Source organism: Carcharodon carcharias (genome assembly GCF_017639515.1).
Source record: "Carcharodon carcharias isolate sCarCar2 chromosome 24 unlocalized genomic scaffold, sCarCar2.pri SUPER_24_unloc_15, whole genome shotgun sequence".
NCBI lineage: Eukaryota > Metazoa > Chordata > Chondrichthyes > Lamniformes > Lamnidae > Carcharodon > Carcharodon carcharias.
In genome coordinates this window covers 223,326-242,549 of record NW_024470590.1, presented here as the reverse complement: position 1 = coordinate 242,549, position 19,224 = coordinate 223,326, and positions in this window count along the sequence as shown.

Below are 19,224 nucleotides of genomic sequence, written 5' to 3'. Positions count from 1 at the left end.
CCCTCACTCCCAGGCTCACACACACCCTGAAATCACTGTTAAGGGAGTGTTCCTTCACACCCAGGCTCACACACACACACTGAAATCACTATTAAAGGAGTGTTCCTTCACACCCAGGCTCTCACACACACAGAAATCACTATTAAAGGAGTGTTCCTTCACACCCAGGCTCACACACACACTGAAATCACTATTAAAGGAGTGTTCTTTCACACCCAGGATCACTCCCACACTGAAATCACTATTAACAGAGTGTTCCTTCACACCCAGGATCACACACACACGCACTGAAATCACAATTAAAGGAGTGTTCCTTCACACCTGAGCTCACACACACACAGAAATCACTATTAAAGGAGTGTTCCTTCACACCCACCTCACACAAACACTGAAATCACTATTAAAGGGTGTTCCTTCACACCTGGGCTCACACTCAAAAACACTGAAATCACTATTTGAGGAATGTTCCTTCACACCCAGGCTCACACTCACACACACTGAAATCACTATTAAAGGAGTGTTCCTTCACACCTGGGCTCACACACACACACTGAAATCACTATTAAGGGTGTTCCTTCACACCCGGCCTCACACTCACACACACTGAAATCACTATTTGAGGAATGTTCCTTCACACCCGGGCTCACACTCACACACACTGAAATCACTATTAAAGGAGAGCTCCTTCACACCCAGTCTCACACACACACTGAAATCACTATTAAAGGAGAGTTCCTTCACACCCAGGCTCACACACACACTGAAATCAATATTAAAGGAGTGTTCATTCACACCCAGACTCACACACACACACACACTGAAATCACTATTAAAGGAGTGTTCCTTCACACACAGTCTCACACACACACTGAAATCACTATTAAAGGAGTGTTCCTTCACACCCGGTCTCACAAACACACACACACTGAAATCACTATTAAAGGAGTGTTCCTTCACACCCGGGTTCTCACAGACACTGAAATCACCATTAAAGGCGAGTTCCTTCACACCCGGACTCACACACACACAAACTGAAATCACTATTAAAGGAGTGTTCCTTCACACCCAGGATCACACACACAATGAAATCACTATTAAAGGAGTGTTCTTTCACACCCAGGCTCACACACACGCACTGAAATCACTATCACAGGAGTGGTCCCTCACTCCCAGGCTCACACACACACTGAAATCCCTATTAAAGGTGTGTTCCTTTGCACCCGGGCTCACACACACACTGAAATCACTATTAAAGGAGTGTTCCTTCATGCCCGGGCTCACACACACAGACACTGAAATCACTATTACAGGAATGTTCCTTCACACCCGGACTCACACACGCACACACTGAAATCACTATTAAAGGAGTGTTCCTTCACACCCGGACTCACACACGCACACACTGAAATCACTGTTAAAGGAGTGTTCCTTCACACCCGGGTTCTCACACACACTGAAATCACTGGTAAAGGAGTGTTCTTTCACACCCGGACTCACACACACACAAACTGAAATCACTATTAAAGGAGTGTTCCTTCACACCCGAGGTCACACACACACAGAAATCACTATTACAGGAGTGTCCCTTCACACCCACCTCACGCACACACTGAAATCACCATTAAAGGGTGTTCCTTCACACCCGGGCTCACACTCACACACACTGAAATCACTATTAAAAGAGTGTTCCTTCACACCCAGACTCACACACACACTGAAATCACTATTAAAGGAGTGTTCCTTCACACCCAGACTCACACACACACTGAAATCACTATTAAAGGAGTGTTCCTTCACACCCGGACTCACACACACACTGAAATCACTATTAAAGGAGTGTCCTTCACACCCAGACTCACACACACACTGAAATCACTATTAAAGTAGTGTTCCTTCACACCCGGACTCACACACACACTGAAATCACTATTAAAGGAGTGTTCCTTCACACCCAGGCTCACACACACACACACTGAAATCACTATTAAAGGAGTGTTCCTTCACACCCGGACTCACACACACACTGAAATCACTATTAAAGGAGTGTTCCTTCACACCCGGGCTCACACACACACTGAAATCACTATTAAAGGAGTGTTCCTTCACACCCAGGCTCACACACACACACTGAAATCACTATTAAAGGAGTGTTCCTTCACACCCGGGCTCTCACACACACTGAAATCACTATTAAAGGAGTGTTCCTTCACACCCAGGCTCACACACACACTGAAATCACTATTAAAGGAGTGTTCTTTCACACCCAGGATCACTCCCACACTGAATTCACTATTAAAAGAGTGTTCCTTCACACCCAGGATCACACACACACGCACTGAAATCACAATTAAAGGAGTGTTCCTTCACAGCCGAGCTCACACACACACTGAAATCACTATTAAAGGAGTGTTCCTTCACACCCACCTCACGCACACTGAAATCACTATTAAAGGAGTGTTGCTTCACACGTGGGCATACACTAACATGCACTGAAATCACTATTTGAGGAATGTTCCTTCACACCCGGGCTCACACTCACACACGCTGAAATCACTATTAAAGGAGTGTTCCTTCACACCTGAACTCACACACACACTGAAATCACTATTAAAGTAGTGTTCCTTCACTCCTGGTCTCACAAACACACACTGAAATCACTATTAAAGGAATGTTCCTTCACAACCGGCACACTATCATACACACTAAAATCACTATTAAAGGAGTGTTCCTTCACACCCGCACTCACACACACTGAAATCATTATTAATGGAGAGTTCCTTCACACCCGGACTCACACACACACAGAAATCAGAACTAAAGAGAGTTCCATCACACCCAGGCTCACACACACACACTGAAATCACTATTAAAGTGTGTTCCTTCAACACCAGACTCACACACAACACACACTGAAAACACTATTAAAGGAGAGCTCCTTCACACCGGACTCACACACACACAAACTGAAATCACTATTAAAAAGTGTTCCTTCACACCCAAGGATCACTCACACACTGAAATCACTATAGAAGGAGTGTTCTTTCACACCCGAGCTCACCCACACACACTGAAATCACTATTACAGGAGTGGTCCTCACTCCAGGTCACACACTCACCTCTGAAATCACTTTTAAGGGAGTGTTCCTTTCACACCCAGGCTCACCCACACACACTGAAATCACTATTAAAGGAGTGTTCTTTCACACCCAGGATCACTCCCACACTGAAATCGCTATTAAAAGAGTGTTCCTTCACACCCAGGATCACACACACACGCACTGAAATCACAATTAAAGGAGTGTTCCTTCACACCCGAGCTCACACACACACAGAAATCACTATTAAAGGAGTGTTCCTTCACACCCACCTTACACAAACACTGAAATCACTATTAAAGGGTGTTCCTTCACACCTGGGCTCACACTCAAAAACACTGAAATCACTATTTGAGGAATGTTCCTTCACACCCAGGCTCACACTCACATACACTGAAATCACTATTAAAGGAGTGTTCCTTCACACCCGGGCTCACACACACACACTGAAATCACTATTAAAGGAGTGTTCCTTCACACCCGGGCTCACACACACACACTGAAATCACAATTAAGGGTGTTCCTTCACACCCGGCCTCACACTCACACACACTGAAATCACTATTTGAGGAATGTTCCTTCACACCCGGGCTCACACTCACACACACTGAAATCACTATTAAAGGAGAGTTCCTTCACACCCAGTCTCACACACACACTGAAATCACTATTAAAGGAGAGTTCCTTCACACCCAGGCTCACACACACACTGAAATCAATATTAAAGGAGTGTTCCTACACACCCAGACTCACACACACACACACACACTGAAATCACTATTAAAGGAGTGTTCCTTCACACCCGGGCTCACACACACACTGAAATCACTATTAAAGGAGTGTTCCTTCGCACCCGGACTCACACACGCACACACTGAAATCACTATTAAAGGAGTGTTCCTTCACACCCGGGTTCTCACAGACACTGAAATCACCATTAAAGGCGAGTTCCTTCACACCCGGACTCACACACACACAAACTGAAATCACTATTAAAGGAGTGTTCCTTCACACCCAGGATCACACACACAATGAAATCACAATTAAAGGAGTGTTCTTTCACACCCAGGCTCACACACACGCACTGAAATCACTATCACAGGAGTGGTCCCTCACTCCCAGGCTCACACACACACTGAAATCCCTATTAAAGGTGTGTTCCTTTGCACCCAGGCTCACACACACACTGAAATCACTATTAAAGGAGTGTTCCTTCATGCCCGGGCTCACACACACAGACACTGAAATCACTATTACAGGAATGTTCCTTCACACCCGGACTCACACACGCACACACTGAAATCACTATTAAAGGAGTGTTCCTTCACACCCGGACTCACACGCACACACTGAAATCACTATTAAAGGAGTGTTCCTTCACACCCGGGCTCTCACACACCCACATTCTGAAATCACTGGTAAAGGAGTGTTCCTTCACACACGGACTCTCACACACACACGCTGAAATCACTATTAAAGGAGATTTCCTTCACACGCAGACTCACAAACACACTGAAATCACTATTAAAGGAGTGTTCTTTCACACCCAGGCTCACACACACACACTGAAATCACTATTAAAGGAGTGGTCCCTCACTCCCAGGCTCACACACACACTGAAATCACTATTAAAGGAGTGTTCCTTCACACCCAGGATCACTCCCACACTGAAATCACTATTAAAGGAGTGTTCCTTCACACCCGGGATCACACACAAACACACTGAAATCACTATTAAAGGAGTGTTCCTTCACACCCGAGCTCACACACACACAGAAATCACTATTAAAGGAGTCTTCCTTCACACCCACCTCACGCACACACTGAAATCACCATTAAAGGGTGTTCCTTCACACCCGGGCTCACACTCACAAACACTGAAATCACTATTTGAGGAATGTTCCTTCACACCCAGGCTCACATTCACACACACTGAAATCACTATTAAAGGAGTGTTCCTTCACAACTGGGCTCACACAAACACACTGAAATCACTATTAAAGGAGTGTTCCTTCACACCCGGGCTCACACTCACACTGAAATCACTATTAAAGGAGAGTTCCTTCACACCCAGGCTCACACACGCACACTGAAATCACTATTAAAGGGTGTTCCTTCACACCCGGCCTCACACTCACACTCACTGAAATCACTATTAAAGAAGATTTCCTTCACACCCAGACTCACACACACACTGAAATCACTATTAAAGGAGAGTTCCTTCACATCCGGACTCACACACACACTGAAATCACAATAAAAGGAGAGTTCCTTCAAACCCAGACTCACACACACTCACTGAAATCACTATTAAAGAGTGTTCCTTCACACCCGGCCTCACACTCACACTCACTGAAATCACTATTAAAGGAGAGTTCCTTCACACCCAGACTCACACACACACTGAAATCACTATTAAAGGAGAGTTCCTTCACACCCGGACTCACACACACACTGAAATCACAATTAAAGGAGAGTTCCTTCAAACCCAGGCTCACACACACACACTGACATCACTATTAAAGGAGTGTTCCTGCACACCCGAGCTCACACACACACTGAAATCACTATTAAAGGAGTGTTCCTTCGCACCCGGACTCACACACGCACACACTGAAATCACTATTAAAGGAGTGTTCCTTCACACCCGGGTTCTCAGACAGACTGAAATCACTATTAAAGGAGAGTTCCTTCACACCCGGACTCACACACACACAAACTGAAGTCACTATTAAAGGAGTGTTCCTTCACACCCAGGATCACACACACACTGAAATCACTATTAAAGGAGTGTTCTTTCACACCCGGGCTCACACACATACACTGAAATCACTATTACAGGAGTGGTCCCTCACTCCCAGGCTCACACACACACTGAAATCACTATTAAGGGAGTGTTCCTTCACTCCCAGGCTCACACACACACACTGAAATCACTATTAAAGGAGTGTTCCTTCACACCCAGGCTCTCACACACACTGAAATCACTATTAAAGGAGTGTTCCTTCACACCCAGGCGCACACACACACTGAAATCACTATTAAAGGAGTGTTCCTTCACACCCAGGATCACTCCCACACTGAAATCACTATTAAAGGAGTGTTCCTTCACACCCAGGATCACACACACACACACTGAAATCACTATTAAAGGAGTGTTCCTTCACACCCACCTCACACAAACACTGAAATCACTATTAAAGGGTGTTCCTTCATACCCGGCTCACACTCACACACTGAAATCACTATTTGAGGAATGTTCCTTCACACCCGGACTCACACTCACACACGCTGAAATCACTATTAAAGGAGTGTTCCTTCACACCTGGGCTCACACACACACTGAAATCACTATTAAAGGAGTGTTCCTTCACGCCTTGGCTCACACACACACACTGAAATCACTATTAAAGGAGTGTTCCTTCACACCCGGGCTCACACACTCACACTGAAATCACTATCAAAGGGTGTTCTTTCACACCCGGCCTCACACTCACACACACTGAAATCACTATTAAAGGAGTGTTCCTTCGCACCCGGACTCACACACGCACACACTGAAATCACTATTAAAGGAGTGTTCCTTCACACCCGGGTTCTCACAGACACTGAAATCACCATTAAAGGCGAGTTCCTTCACACCCGGACTCACACACACACAAACTGAAATCACTATTAAAGGAGTGTTCCTTCACACCCAGGATCACACACACAATGAAATCACTATTAAAGGAGTGTTCTTTCACACCCAGGCTCACACACACGCACTGAAATCACTATCACAGGAGTGGTCCCTCACTCCCAGGCTCACACACACACTGAAATCCCTATTAAAGGTGTGTTCCTTTGCACCCGGGCTCACACACACACTGAAATCACTATTAAAGGAGTGTTCCTTCATGCCCGGGCTCACACACACAGACACTGAAATCACTATTACAGGAATGTTCCTTCACACCCGGACTCACTCACACACACACTGAAATCACTATTAAAGGAGTGTTCCTTCACACCCGGGCTCTCACAGACACACACTGAAATCACTGGTAAAGGAGTGTTCCGTCAGACACGGGCTCTCACACACACTGAAATCACTGGTAAAGGAGTGTTCTTTCACACCCGGACTCACACACACACAAACTGAAATCACTATTAAAGGAGTGTTCCTTCACACCCGAGGTCACACACACACAGAAATCACTATTACAGGAGTGTCCCTTCACACCCACCTCACGCACACACTGAAATCACCATTAAAGGGTGTTCCTTCACACCCGGGCTCACACTCACACACACTGAAATCACTATTTGAGGAATGTTCCTTCACACCCGGGCTCACAATCACACTCACTGAAATCACTATTAAAGGAGAGTTCCTTCACACCCGGACTCACACAGACACTGAAATCACTATTAAAGGAGAGTTCCTTCACACCCGGACTCACACACACAAAGAAATCACAACTAAAGGAGAGTTCCTTCACACCCAGGCTCATACACACACTGAAATCACTATTAAAGTAGTGTTCCTACACACCCAGACTCACACACACACACACACTGAAATCACTGTTAAGGGAGTGTTCCTTCACACCCAGGATCACACACACACTGAAATCACTATTAAAGGAGTGTTCTTTCACACCCGGGCTCACACACACACACTGAAATCACTATTACAGGAGTGGTCCCTCACTCCCAGGCTCACACACACACTGAAATCACTGTTAAGGGAGTGTTCCTTCACACCCAGGCTCACACACACACACACTGAAATCACTATTAGAGGAGTGTTCCTTCACACCCAGGCTCTCACACACACGGAAATCACTATTAAAGGAGTGTTCCTTCACACCCAGGCTCACACACACACTGAAATCACTATTAAAGGAGTGTTCTTTCACACCCAGGATCACTCCCACACTGAAATCACTATTAAAAGAGTGTTCCTTCACACCCAGGATCACACACACACGCACTGAAATCACAATTAAAGGAGTGTTCCTTCACAGCCGAGCTCACACACACACAGAAATCACTATTAAAGGAGTGTTCCTTCACACCCACCTCACACAAACACTGAAATCACTATTAAAGGGTGTTCCTTCACACCTGGGCTCACACTCAAAAACACTGAAATCACTATTTGAGGAATGTTCCTTCACACCCGGACTCACACTCACACACGCTGAAATCACTATTAAAGGAGTGTTCCTTCACACCTGGGCTCACACACACACTGAAATCACTATTAAAGGACTGTTCCTTCACGCCTTGGCTCACACACACACACTGAAATCACTATTTGAGGAATGTTCCTTCACACCCGGGCACACAATCACACACACTAAAATCACTATTAAAGGAGTGTTCCTTCACACCCGGACTCACACATACACTGAAATCATTATTAAAGGAGAGTTCCTTCACACCCGGACTCACACACACACTGAAATCATAACTAAAGGAGAGTTCCATCACACCCAGGCTCACACACACACACTGAAATCACTATTAAAGTAGTGTTCCTACACACCCAGACTCACACACAAACACACACTGAAATCACTATTAAAGGAGAGTTCCTTCACACCCGGACTCACACACACACAAACTGAAATCACTATTAAAGGAGTGTTCCTTCACACCCAGGATCACACACACACTGAAATCACTATTAAAGGAGTGTTCTTTCACACCCGGGCTCACACACACACACTGAAATCACTATTACAGGAGTGGTCCCTCACTCCCAGGCTCACACACACCCTGAAATCACTGTTAAGGGAGTGTTCCTTCACACCCAGGCTCACCCACACACACTGAAATCACTATTAAAGGAGTGTTCTTTCACACCCAGGATCACTCCCACACTGAAATCGCTATTAAAAGAGTGTTCCTTCACACCCAGGATCACACACACACGCACTGAAATCACAATTAAAGGAGTGTTCCTTCACACCCGAGCTCACACACACACAGAAATCACTATTAAAGGAGTGTTCCTTCACACCCACCTTACACAAACACTGAAATCACTATTAAAGGGTGTTCCTTCACACCTGGGCTCACACTCAAAAACACTGAAATCACTATTTGAGGAATGTTCCTTCACACCCAGGCGCACCCTCACTCACAAACTGAAATCACTATTAAAGGAGTGTTCCTTCACACCCGGGCTCACTCACAATCACTGAAATCACTATTAAAGGAGTGTTCCTTCACACCCGGGCTCACACACACACACTGAAATCACAATTAAGGGTGTTCCTTCACACCCGGCCTCACACTCACACACACTGAAATCACTATTAGAGGAATGTTCCTTCACACCCGGGCTCACACACACACTGAAATCACTATTAAAGGAGAGTTCCTTCACACCCAGTCTCACACACACACTGAAATCACTATTACAGGAGAGTTCCTTCACACCCGGCTCACACACACACTGAAATCACTATTAAAGGAGTGTTCCTTCACACCCAGGACTCACACACACACACACACTGAAATCACTATTAAAGGAGTGTTCCTTCACACCCGGGCTCACACACACACTGAAATCACTATTAAAGGAGTGTTCCTTCACACCCGGACTCACACACGCACACACTGAAATCACTATTAAAGGAGTGTTCCTTCACACCCGGGTTCTCACAGACACTGAAATCACCATTAAAGGCGAGTTCCTTCACACCCGGACTCACACACACACAACTGAAATCACTATTAAAGGAGTGTTCCTTCACACCCAGCATCACACACACAATGAAATCACTATTAAAGGAGTGTTCTTTCACACCCAGGCTCTCACACACGCACTGAAATCACTATCAAAGGAGTGGTCCCTCACTCCCAGGCTCACACACACACTGAAATCCCTATTAAAGGTGTGTTCCTTGCACCCGGGCTCACACACACACTGAAATCACTATTAAAGGAGTGTTCCTTCACTGCCCGGCTCACACACAGACACTGAAATCACTATTACAGGAATGTTCCTTCACACCCGGACTCACACACGCACACACTGAAATCACTATTAAAGGAGTGTTCCTTCACACCCGGACTCACACACGCACACACTGAAATCACTATTAAAGGAGTGTTCCTTCACACCCGGGTTCTCACACACACTGAAATCACTGGTAAAGGAGTGTTCTTTCACACCCGGACTCTCACACACACACTGAAATCACTATTAAAGGAGTGTTCCTTCACACCCAGGATCACACACACACTGAAATCACTATTAAAGGAGTGTTCTTTCACACCCAGGCTCACACACACACACTGAAATCACTATTACAGGAGTGGTCCCTCACTCCCAGGCTCACACACACACTGAAATCACTATTAAAGGAGTGTTCCTTCACACCCAGGATCACACACACACACTGAAATCACTATTAAAGGAATGTTACTTCACACCCGGAATCACACACAAACAAACTTTGAAATCACGATTAAAGGAGTGTTCCTTCACACCCGTGCTCACACACACACTGAAATCACTATTAAAGGAGTGTTCCTTCACACCCACCTCACGCACACACTGAAATCACCATTAAAGGGTGTTCCTTCACACCCGGGCTCACACTCACACACACTGAAATCACTATTTGAGGAATGTTCCTTCACACCCGGGCTCACAATCACACACACTGAAATCACTATTAAAGGAGTGTTCCTTCACACCTGGGCTCACACACACACACACACTGAAATCAAAATTAAAGGAGTGTTCCTTCACACCCGGGCTCACACTCACACTGAAATCACTATTAAAGGAGAGTTCCTTCACACCCAGGCTCACACACGCACACTGAAATCACTATTAAAGGGTGTTCCTTCACACCCGGCCTCACACTCACACTCACTGAAATCACTATTAAAGAAGAGTTCCTTCACACCCAGACTCACACACACACTGAAATCACTATTAAAGGAGAGTTCCTTCACATCCGGACTCACACACACACTGAAATCACAATAAAAGGAGAGTTCCTTCAAACCCAGACTCACACACACTCACTGAAATCACTATTAAAGAGTGTTCCTTCACACCCGGCCTCACACTCACACTCACTGAAATCACTATTAAAGGAGAGTTCCTTCACACCCAGACTCACACACACACTGAAATCACTATTAAAGGAGAGTTCCTTCACACCCGGACTCACACACACACTGAAATCACAATTAAAGGAGAGTTCCTTCAAACCCAGGCTCACACACACACACTGACATCACTATTAAAGGAGTGTTCCTGCACACCCGAGCTCACACACACACTGAAATCACTATTAAAGGAGTGTTCCTTCGCACCCGGACTCACACACGCACACACTGAAATCACTATTAAAGGAGTGTTCCTTCACACCCGGGTTCTCAGACAGACTGAAATCACTATTAAAGGAGAGTTCCTTCACACCCGGACTCACACACACACAAACTGAAGTCACTATTAAAGGAGTGTTCCTTCACACCCAGGATCACACACACACTGAAATCACTATTAAAGGAGTGTTCTTTCACACCCGGGCTCACACACATACACTGAAATCACTATTACAGGAGTGGTCCCTCACTCCCAGGCTCACACACACACTGAAATCACTATTAAGGGAGTGTTCCTTCACTCCCAGGCTCACACACACACACTGAAATCACTATTAAAGGAGTGTTCCTTCACACCCAGGCTCTCACACACACTGAAATCACTATTAAAGGAGTGTTCCTTCACACCTAGGCGCACACACACACTGAAATCACTATTAAAGGAGTGTTCCTTCACACCCAGGATCACTCCCACACTGAAATCACTATTAAAGGAGTGTTCCTTCACACCCAGGATCACACACACACACACTGAAATCACTATTAAAGGAGTGTTCCTTCACACCCACCTCACACAAACACTGAAATCACTATTAAAGGGTGTTCCTTCATACCCGGGCTCACACTCACACACACTGAAATCACTATTTGAGGAATGTTCCTTCACACCCGGACTCACACTCACACACGCTGAAATCACTATTAAAGGAGTGTTCCTTCACACCTGGGCTCACACACACACTGAAATCACTATTAAAGGAGTGTTCCTTCACGCCTTGGCTCACACACACACACTGAAATCACTATTAAAGGAGTGTTCCTTCACACCCGGGCTCACACACTCACACTGAAATCACTATCAAAGGGTGTTCTTTCACACCCGGCCTCACACTCACACACACTGAAATCACTATTTGAGGAATGTTCCTTCACACCCGGGCTCACACTCACACACACTGAAATCACTATTAAAGGAGAGTTCCTTCACACCCGGACTCACACACACACTGAAATCACTATTAAAGGAGAGTTCCTTCACACCCGGACTCACACACACACTGAAATCACTATTAAAGGAGAGTTCCTTCACACCCAGGCTCACACACACACTGAAATCACTATTAAAGTAGTGTTCCTACACACCCAGACTCACACACACACACACTCACACACACACTGAAATCACTATTAAAGGAGTGTTACTTCACACCCGGGCTCACACACACACTGAAATCACTATTAATGGAGTGTTCCTTCACACCCGGACTCACACACGCACACACTGAAATCACTATTACAGGAGTGTTCCTTCACACCCGGGTTCTCAACCACACTGAAATCACTATTAAAGGCGAGTTCCTTCACACCCGGACTCACACACACACACTGAAATCACTATTAAAGGAGAGTTCCTTCACACCCAGGATCACACACACACTGAAATCACTATTAAAGGAGTGTTCTTTCGCACCCGGGCTCACACACACACACTGAAATCACTATTTAATGAGTGTTCCTTCACACCCAGACTCACACACACACTGAAATCACTATTAAAGGAGAGTTCCTTCACACCCAGGATCACACACACACTGAAATCACTATTAAAGGAGAGTTCCTTCACACCCGGGCTCACACACGCACACACACTGAAATCACTATTAAAGGAGAGTTCCTTCACACCCAGGATCACACACACACTGAAATCACTATTAAAGGAGAGTTCCTTCACACCCGGGCTCTCACACACACCCACACTGAAATCACTATTAAAGGACAGTTCCTTCACACCCAGGATCACACACACACTGAAATCACTATTAAAGGAGTGTTCCTTCACACCCGGGCTCTCACACACACACACACTGAAATCACTATTAAAGGAGAGTTCCTTCACACCCAGACTCACACACACACTGAAATCACTATTAAAGGAGTGTTCCTTCACACCTGGACACACACACACACTGAAATCACTATTAAAGGAATGTTCCTTCACACCCGGACTCACACACACACACACACACACTGAAATCAATATTAGAGGATTGTTCGTTCACACCCGGGCTCACACACTGAAATCACGAATAAAGGAGCTTCGGATTTTAATTATAAGTGCGTGTTTTTACTCACAATGATGGTCAGTTGCACGTTTTTCCATTGACAGTATCTGGTGAAATGTTTACTGTGGGAGAACACAGAGTTAATCCAAATACTCAGGCCCGCTGTCTGCTCTCTCACCCACAGCAAGCCTCCCCTCTGTGCCCTGTGCCCGTCTCCCCCTGGCGTTTGGACAGCCCCACCCACTCGACATGCCCCTCGCTGCTCACCGACCTGCTGAGGAACCTGGAGAAGATTTTCTCGGACAGATTTTGGTAGATTTCCACAAACATTGGCTGCAGGAAATAAGAAGAGAAGGGTCAGCAAAGGATTTAGTTTCATACCCCTACGTCCTCACATCAATGAATTTCGGGCTTGGCATGATGCTGAACTGTTCTTCTGCTGTCTTCGTCTCCGGGCTCACTTCTTTGGGCAGGAGTCCTCTCCCCGTTCAATGGATCCTTTTACCCATCTCCAATATTCTCCCTCCACCTGGACCCCTCCCTCTGGATTCTTACCTTCTCTTGATCTTTTCGTTGAGAACTGTCGGCGCGACATTAGTCGCCTCAATTTCTCTGCTCCTCTCACCGATTCTAATCTCTCTCTCTCTCTCTCTCTGAACTTACTGCACTCCGTTCTCTCAGGTCCAAACCTGACATTGTCATCAAACCTGCTGACAAGAGTGGTGCTGTTGTTGTCTGGCGCACTGACCTCTACCTCGCGGAGGCTGAGCGTCAACTCGCAGACACTTCCTCCTACCTCTCCCTGGACCATGACCCCACCACTGAACATCAAGCCATTGTTTCCAGGATTGTCACTGACCTCATCTCCTCTGGGGATCTTCCTCCCACAGCTTCCAACCTGATAGTCGCCCAACCTCGGACGGCCCGCTTCTACCTCCGAAACAAAATCCACAAACAGAACTGCCCCGGTAGACCGATCATCTCAGCTTGCTCCTGCCCCACAGAACTCATTTCTCGTTATCTTGACTCCCTTCTCTCTCCCATTGTCCAGTCCCTTCCCACCTACATCCGTGATTCCTCTGACACCTTACGTCACATCAACAATTTCCAGTTCCCTGGCCCCAACCGCCTCCTCTTCACCATGGACGTCCAATCCCTCTACACCTCCATCCCCCACCAGGATGGTCTGAGGGCCCTTAGCTTCTTCCTCGAACAGAGGCCCGAACAATCCCCATCCACCACTACTCTCCTCCGTCTGGCTGAACTTGTTCTCACGCTGAACAATTTCTCCTTCAACTCCTCTCACTTCCTCCAAATAAAAGGTGTGGCTATGGGTACCCGCATGGGCCCCAGCTATGCCTGTCTCTTTATGGGGTATGTGGAACATTCCTTGTTGCAGTCCTACTCCGGCCCCCTTCCGCAACTCTTTCTCCGGTACATCGATGATTACTTCGGTGCTGCTTCATGCTCTCGTCGGGACTTGGAAAAATTTATTAATTTTGCTTCCAATCTGTGAGGGGCGGCAGACAGAGAGAGGGGCAGCAGACAGGGAGAGGGGCAGCAGACAGGGAGAAGGGAAGCAGACAGAGAGATGGGAGGCAGACAGGGAGAGGGGCAGCAGACGTGGAGAAGGGAAGCAGACAGAGAGTGGGGCAGCAGACAGGGAGAGGGGCAGCAGACAGGGAGAGGGGCAGCAGACAGGGAGAGGGGCGGCAGACGTGGAGAAGGGAAGCAGACAGGGAGAGGGGCGGCAGACGTGGAGAAGGGAAGCAGACAGGGAGAGGGGAGGCAGACAGGGAGAGGGGAAGCAGACAGGGAGAGGGGAGGCAGACAGGGAGAGGGGAGGCAGACAGGGAGAGGGGAGGCAGACAGGGAGAGGGGAGGACAGAGGAGGAAGATGGATAAATTCTACAAGCATTCAGATGAAGGTGAGACTGACCTGAAAGAGGTTAGGGGGATACAGATTCCTGTTTAGCAATTCCTGAACTGCAGAAACAGAACCCAGGGAAAAAGCCTAAAAATAGAGGCAGAAACACGGTCAATACACAGACAGAAACATAGTTAATACACAGACAGAAACATAGTTAATACACAGACAGAAACATAGTTAATACACAGACAGAAACATAGTTAATACTCAGACAGAAACACAGTTAATACACAGACAGAAACACAGTTAATTCACAGACAGAAACACAGTTAATACACAGACAGAAACATAGTTAATACTCAGACAGAAACACAGTTAATTCACAGACAGAAACACAGTTAATACACAGACAGAAACATAGTTAATACACAGACAGAAACATAGTTAATACACAGACAGAAACATAGTTAATACACAGACAGAAACACAGTTAATACACAGACAGAAACACAGTTAATACACAGACAGAAACATAGTTAATACACAGACAGAAACATAGTTAATACACAGACAGAAACATAGTTAATACTCAGACAGAAACACAGTTAATTCACAGACAGAAACACAGTTAATACACAGACAGAAACATAGTTAATACACAGACAGAAACATAGTTAATACTCAGACAGAAACACAGTTAATTCACAGACAGAAACACAGTTAATACACAGACAGAAACACAGTTAATTCACAGACAGAAACACAGTTAATACACAGGCAGAAACATAGTTAATACACAGACAGAAACATAGTTAATACACAGACAGAAACATAGTTAATACTCAGACAGAAACACAGTTAATTCACAGACAGAAACATAGTTAATACACAGACAGAAACATATTTAATACACAGACAGAAACATAGTTAATACACAGACAGAAACATAGTTAATACTCAGACAGAAACACAGTTAATACACAAACAGAAACACAGTTAATGTACAAGCAGAAACACAGTCAATACACAGACAGAAACACAGTCAATACATAGACCGAAACATAGTTAATATACGGACAGAAACATAGTTAATACTCAGACAGAAACACAGTTAATACACAGACAGAAACATAGTTAATACTCAGACAGAAACACAGTTAATACACAGACAGAAACATAGTTAATACTCAGACAGAAACACAGTTAATTCACAGACAGAAACACAGTTAAGACACAAACAGAAACACAGTTAATGTACAAGCAGAAACACAGTTAAAACACAGACAGAATCACAGTTAATACACAGACAGAAACACAGTCAGTACAAAGACAGGAACATAGTCAATGCACAGACACACACACAGTCAATACACAGACAGAAACACAGTCAATACACTGGCAGAAGCACAGTCACTATACAGACAGAAACACAGTTAATACACAGACAGAAACAGTCAATACACAGACAGAAACACAGTCAATACACAGGCAGGAACACAGTCAATACACTGGCAGAAGCACAGTCACTATACAGACAGAAACACAGTTAATACACAGACAGAAACAGTCAATACACAGACAGAAACACAGTCAATACACAGGCAGGAACACAGTCAATACACAGACAGGAACACAGGCATCAGAAACACCGATTCAGGGTGTAATGAAGAAAGTTACCTCTGGGGATCCAAGAAGTTCCCGGAGGATAAACTCGTGATATATTTCTTTGGCTTTGAGAGCACGGGCACCATCAGTCCCCAACTTTTCATAGGATCTGATCTAAAGTCAACAACAGTGGGAAATAATATCAGAAAACACAGTGGACATTGCGCTGTCGGAGGGTCAGTACTGAGGGAGTACTGCACTGTCGGAGGGTCAGTACTGAGGGAGTGCCACACTGTCAGAGGGTCAGTACTGAGGGAGTGCCACACTGTCGGAGGGTCAGTACTGAGGGAGGGCCGCACTGTCGGAGGGTCAGTACTGAGGGAGCGCCGCACTGTCAGAGGGTCAGTGCTGAGGGAGTGCTGCACTGTTGGAGGGTCAGTGCTGAGGGAGTGCCGCACTGTCGGAGGGTCAGTGCTGAGGGAGCGCCACACTGTCGGAGGGTCAGTGCTGAGGGAGTGCCGCACTGTCAGAGGGTCAGTACTGAGGGAGCGCCGCACTGTCGGAGGGTCAGTACTGAGGGAGTGCCGCACTGTCAGAGGGTCAGTGCTGAGGGAGTGCCGCACTGTCGGAGGGTCAGTGCTGAGGGAGTGCCGCACTGTCGGAGGGTCAGTGCTGAGGGAGTGCCGCACTGTCGGAGGGTCAGTGCTGAGGGAGTGCCGCACTGTCAGAGGGTCAGTACTGAGGGAGCGCCGCACTGTCGGAGGGTCAGTGCTGAGGGAGCGCCGCAATGTCGGAGGGTCAGTACTGAGGGAGTGCCGCACTGTCGGAGGGTCAGTGCTGAGGGAGCGCCGCACTGTCGGAGTGTCAGTACTGAGGGAGCGCCGCACTGTCAGAGGGTCAGTACTGAGGGAGCGCCGCACTGTCAGAGGGTCAGTACTGAGGGAGCGCCGCACTGTCAGAGGGTCAGTACTGAGGGAGTGCCGCACTGTCGGAGGGTCAGCACTGAGGGAGTGCCGCACTGTCGGAGGGTCAGTGCTGAGGGAGTGCCGCACTGTCAGAGGGTCAGCACTGAGGGAGTGCCGCACTGTCGGAGGGTCAATACTGAGGGAGTGCCGCACTGTCGGAGGGTCAGCACTGAGGGAGCGCCGCAGTATGTTTAACCTGTTGGGTGGGTGTGAAGCCAGTATTGGAAGAACAGCAGAGGTGGAATTCACATTTATCCTTGAATCAAGGCAACTGCGACAGACTATCTGATCATTGTGACCTCCCTGCTTCTGGGATCTTGCTGTGCATGGATTGGCCACCGCGCCTCCCACATTACAACAGTGACCACGTTTCAGAAGAGCTCCTTCGATTGGATGCGGAGCTCTCTGGGATGTCCTGAGATTGAAAAAGGATAATCGTTGCCTTGGGCTTTTATTCTGGGATCCTCCGCTTCCCTTATTTACTTATTTAACGTTCTCGCTTCCACACTCTCTCCTCCTTCACCTCTTGCACTCAGCGTTTCTCTGATCCCCTTACCTGCTCATAGAAGTTGAACTGAGTTAGCATTTCCGGGGCTTGTCTTGAGCAGAAATCCTTGAACAGCACATTTCCTGGAAGGAGACGGAGGGGGATAGACAGTTAAGCATCTATTCATTCCTGGGATGTGGGCTTCGCTGGCTGGGCCCAGCATTTATTGCCCATCCCTAATTGCCCCCTTGAGAATCAGAATCACAGAATCCCAGGGTGCAGTGAAGAGGCCCTTCAGCCCATCGAGTCTGCACCGACACGTGAGAAACACCTGACCTACCTCCCTAATCCCATTGACCAGCACTTGCCCCCATCGCCTTGAACATTATGATGACGCCAAGTGCTCATCCAGGTACTTTTTAAAGGATGTGAGGCTAACCCGCCTCCACCACCCTCCCAGGCAGCGCATTCCAGACCCTCACCACCCTCTGGGTAAAAAAGCTTCTCCTCATATCCCCCCCCCCCCAAACCTCCTGCCCCTCACCTTGAACTTATGTCCCCTCGTGACTGACCCTTCAACTAAAGGGGAACAGCTGGTCCCTGTCCACCCTGTCCGTGCCCCTCATAATCTTGTACACCTCGATCAGGGTCACCCCTCAGTCTTCTCATCTCCAACGAAAACAACCCAAGTCTATCCAACCTCTCTTCATAACTTAAATGCTTCATCCCAGGTGGTGGGTGAGCTGCCTTCTTGAGCCGCTGCAGTCCCCGTGTGGTGTAGGTACACCCACAGCGC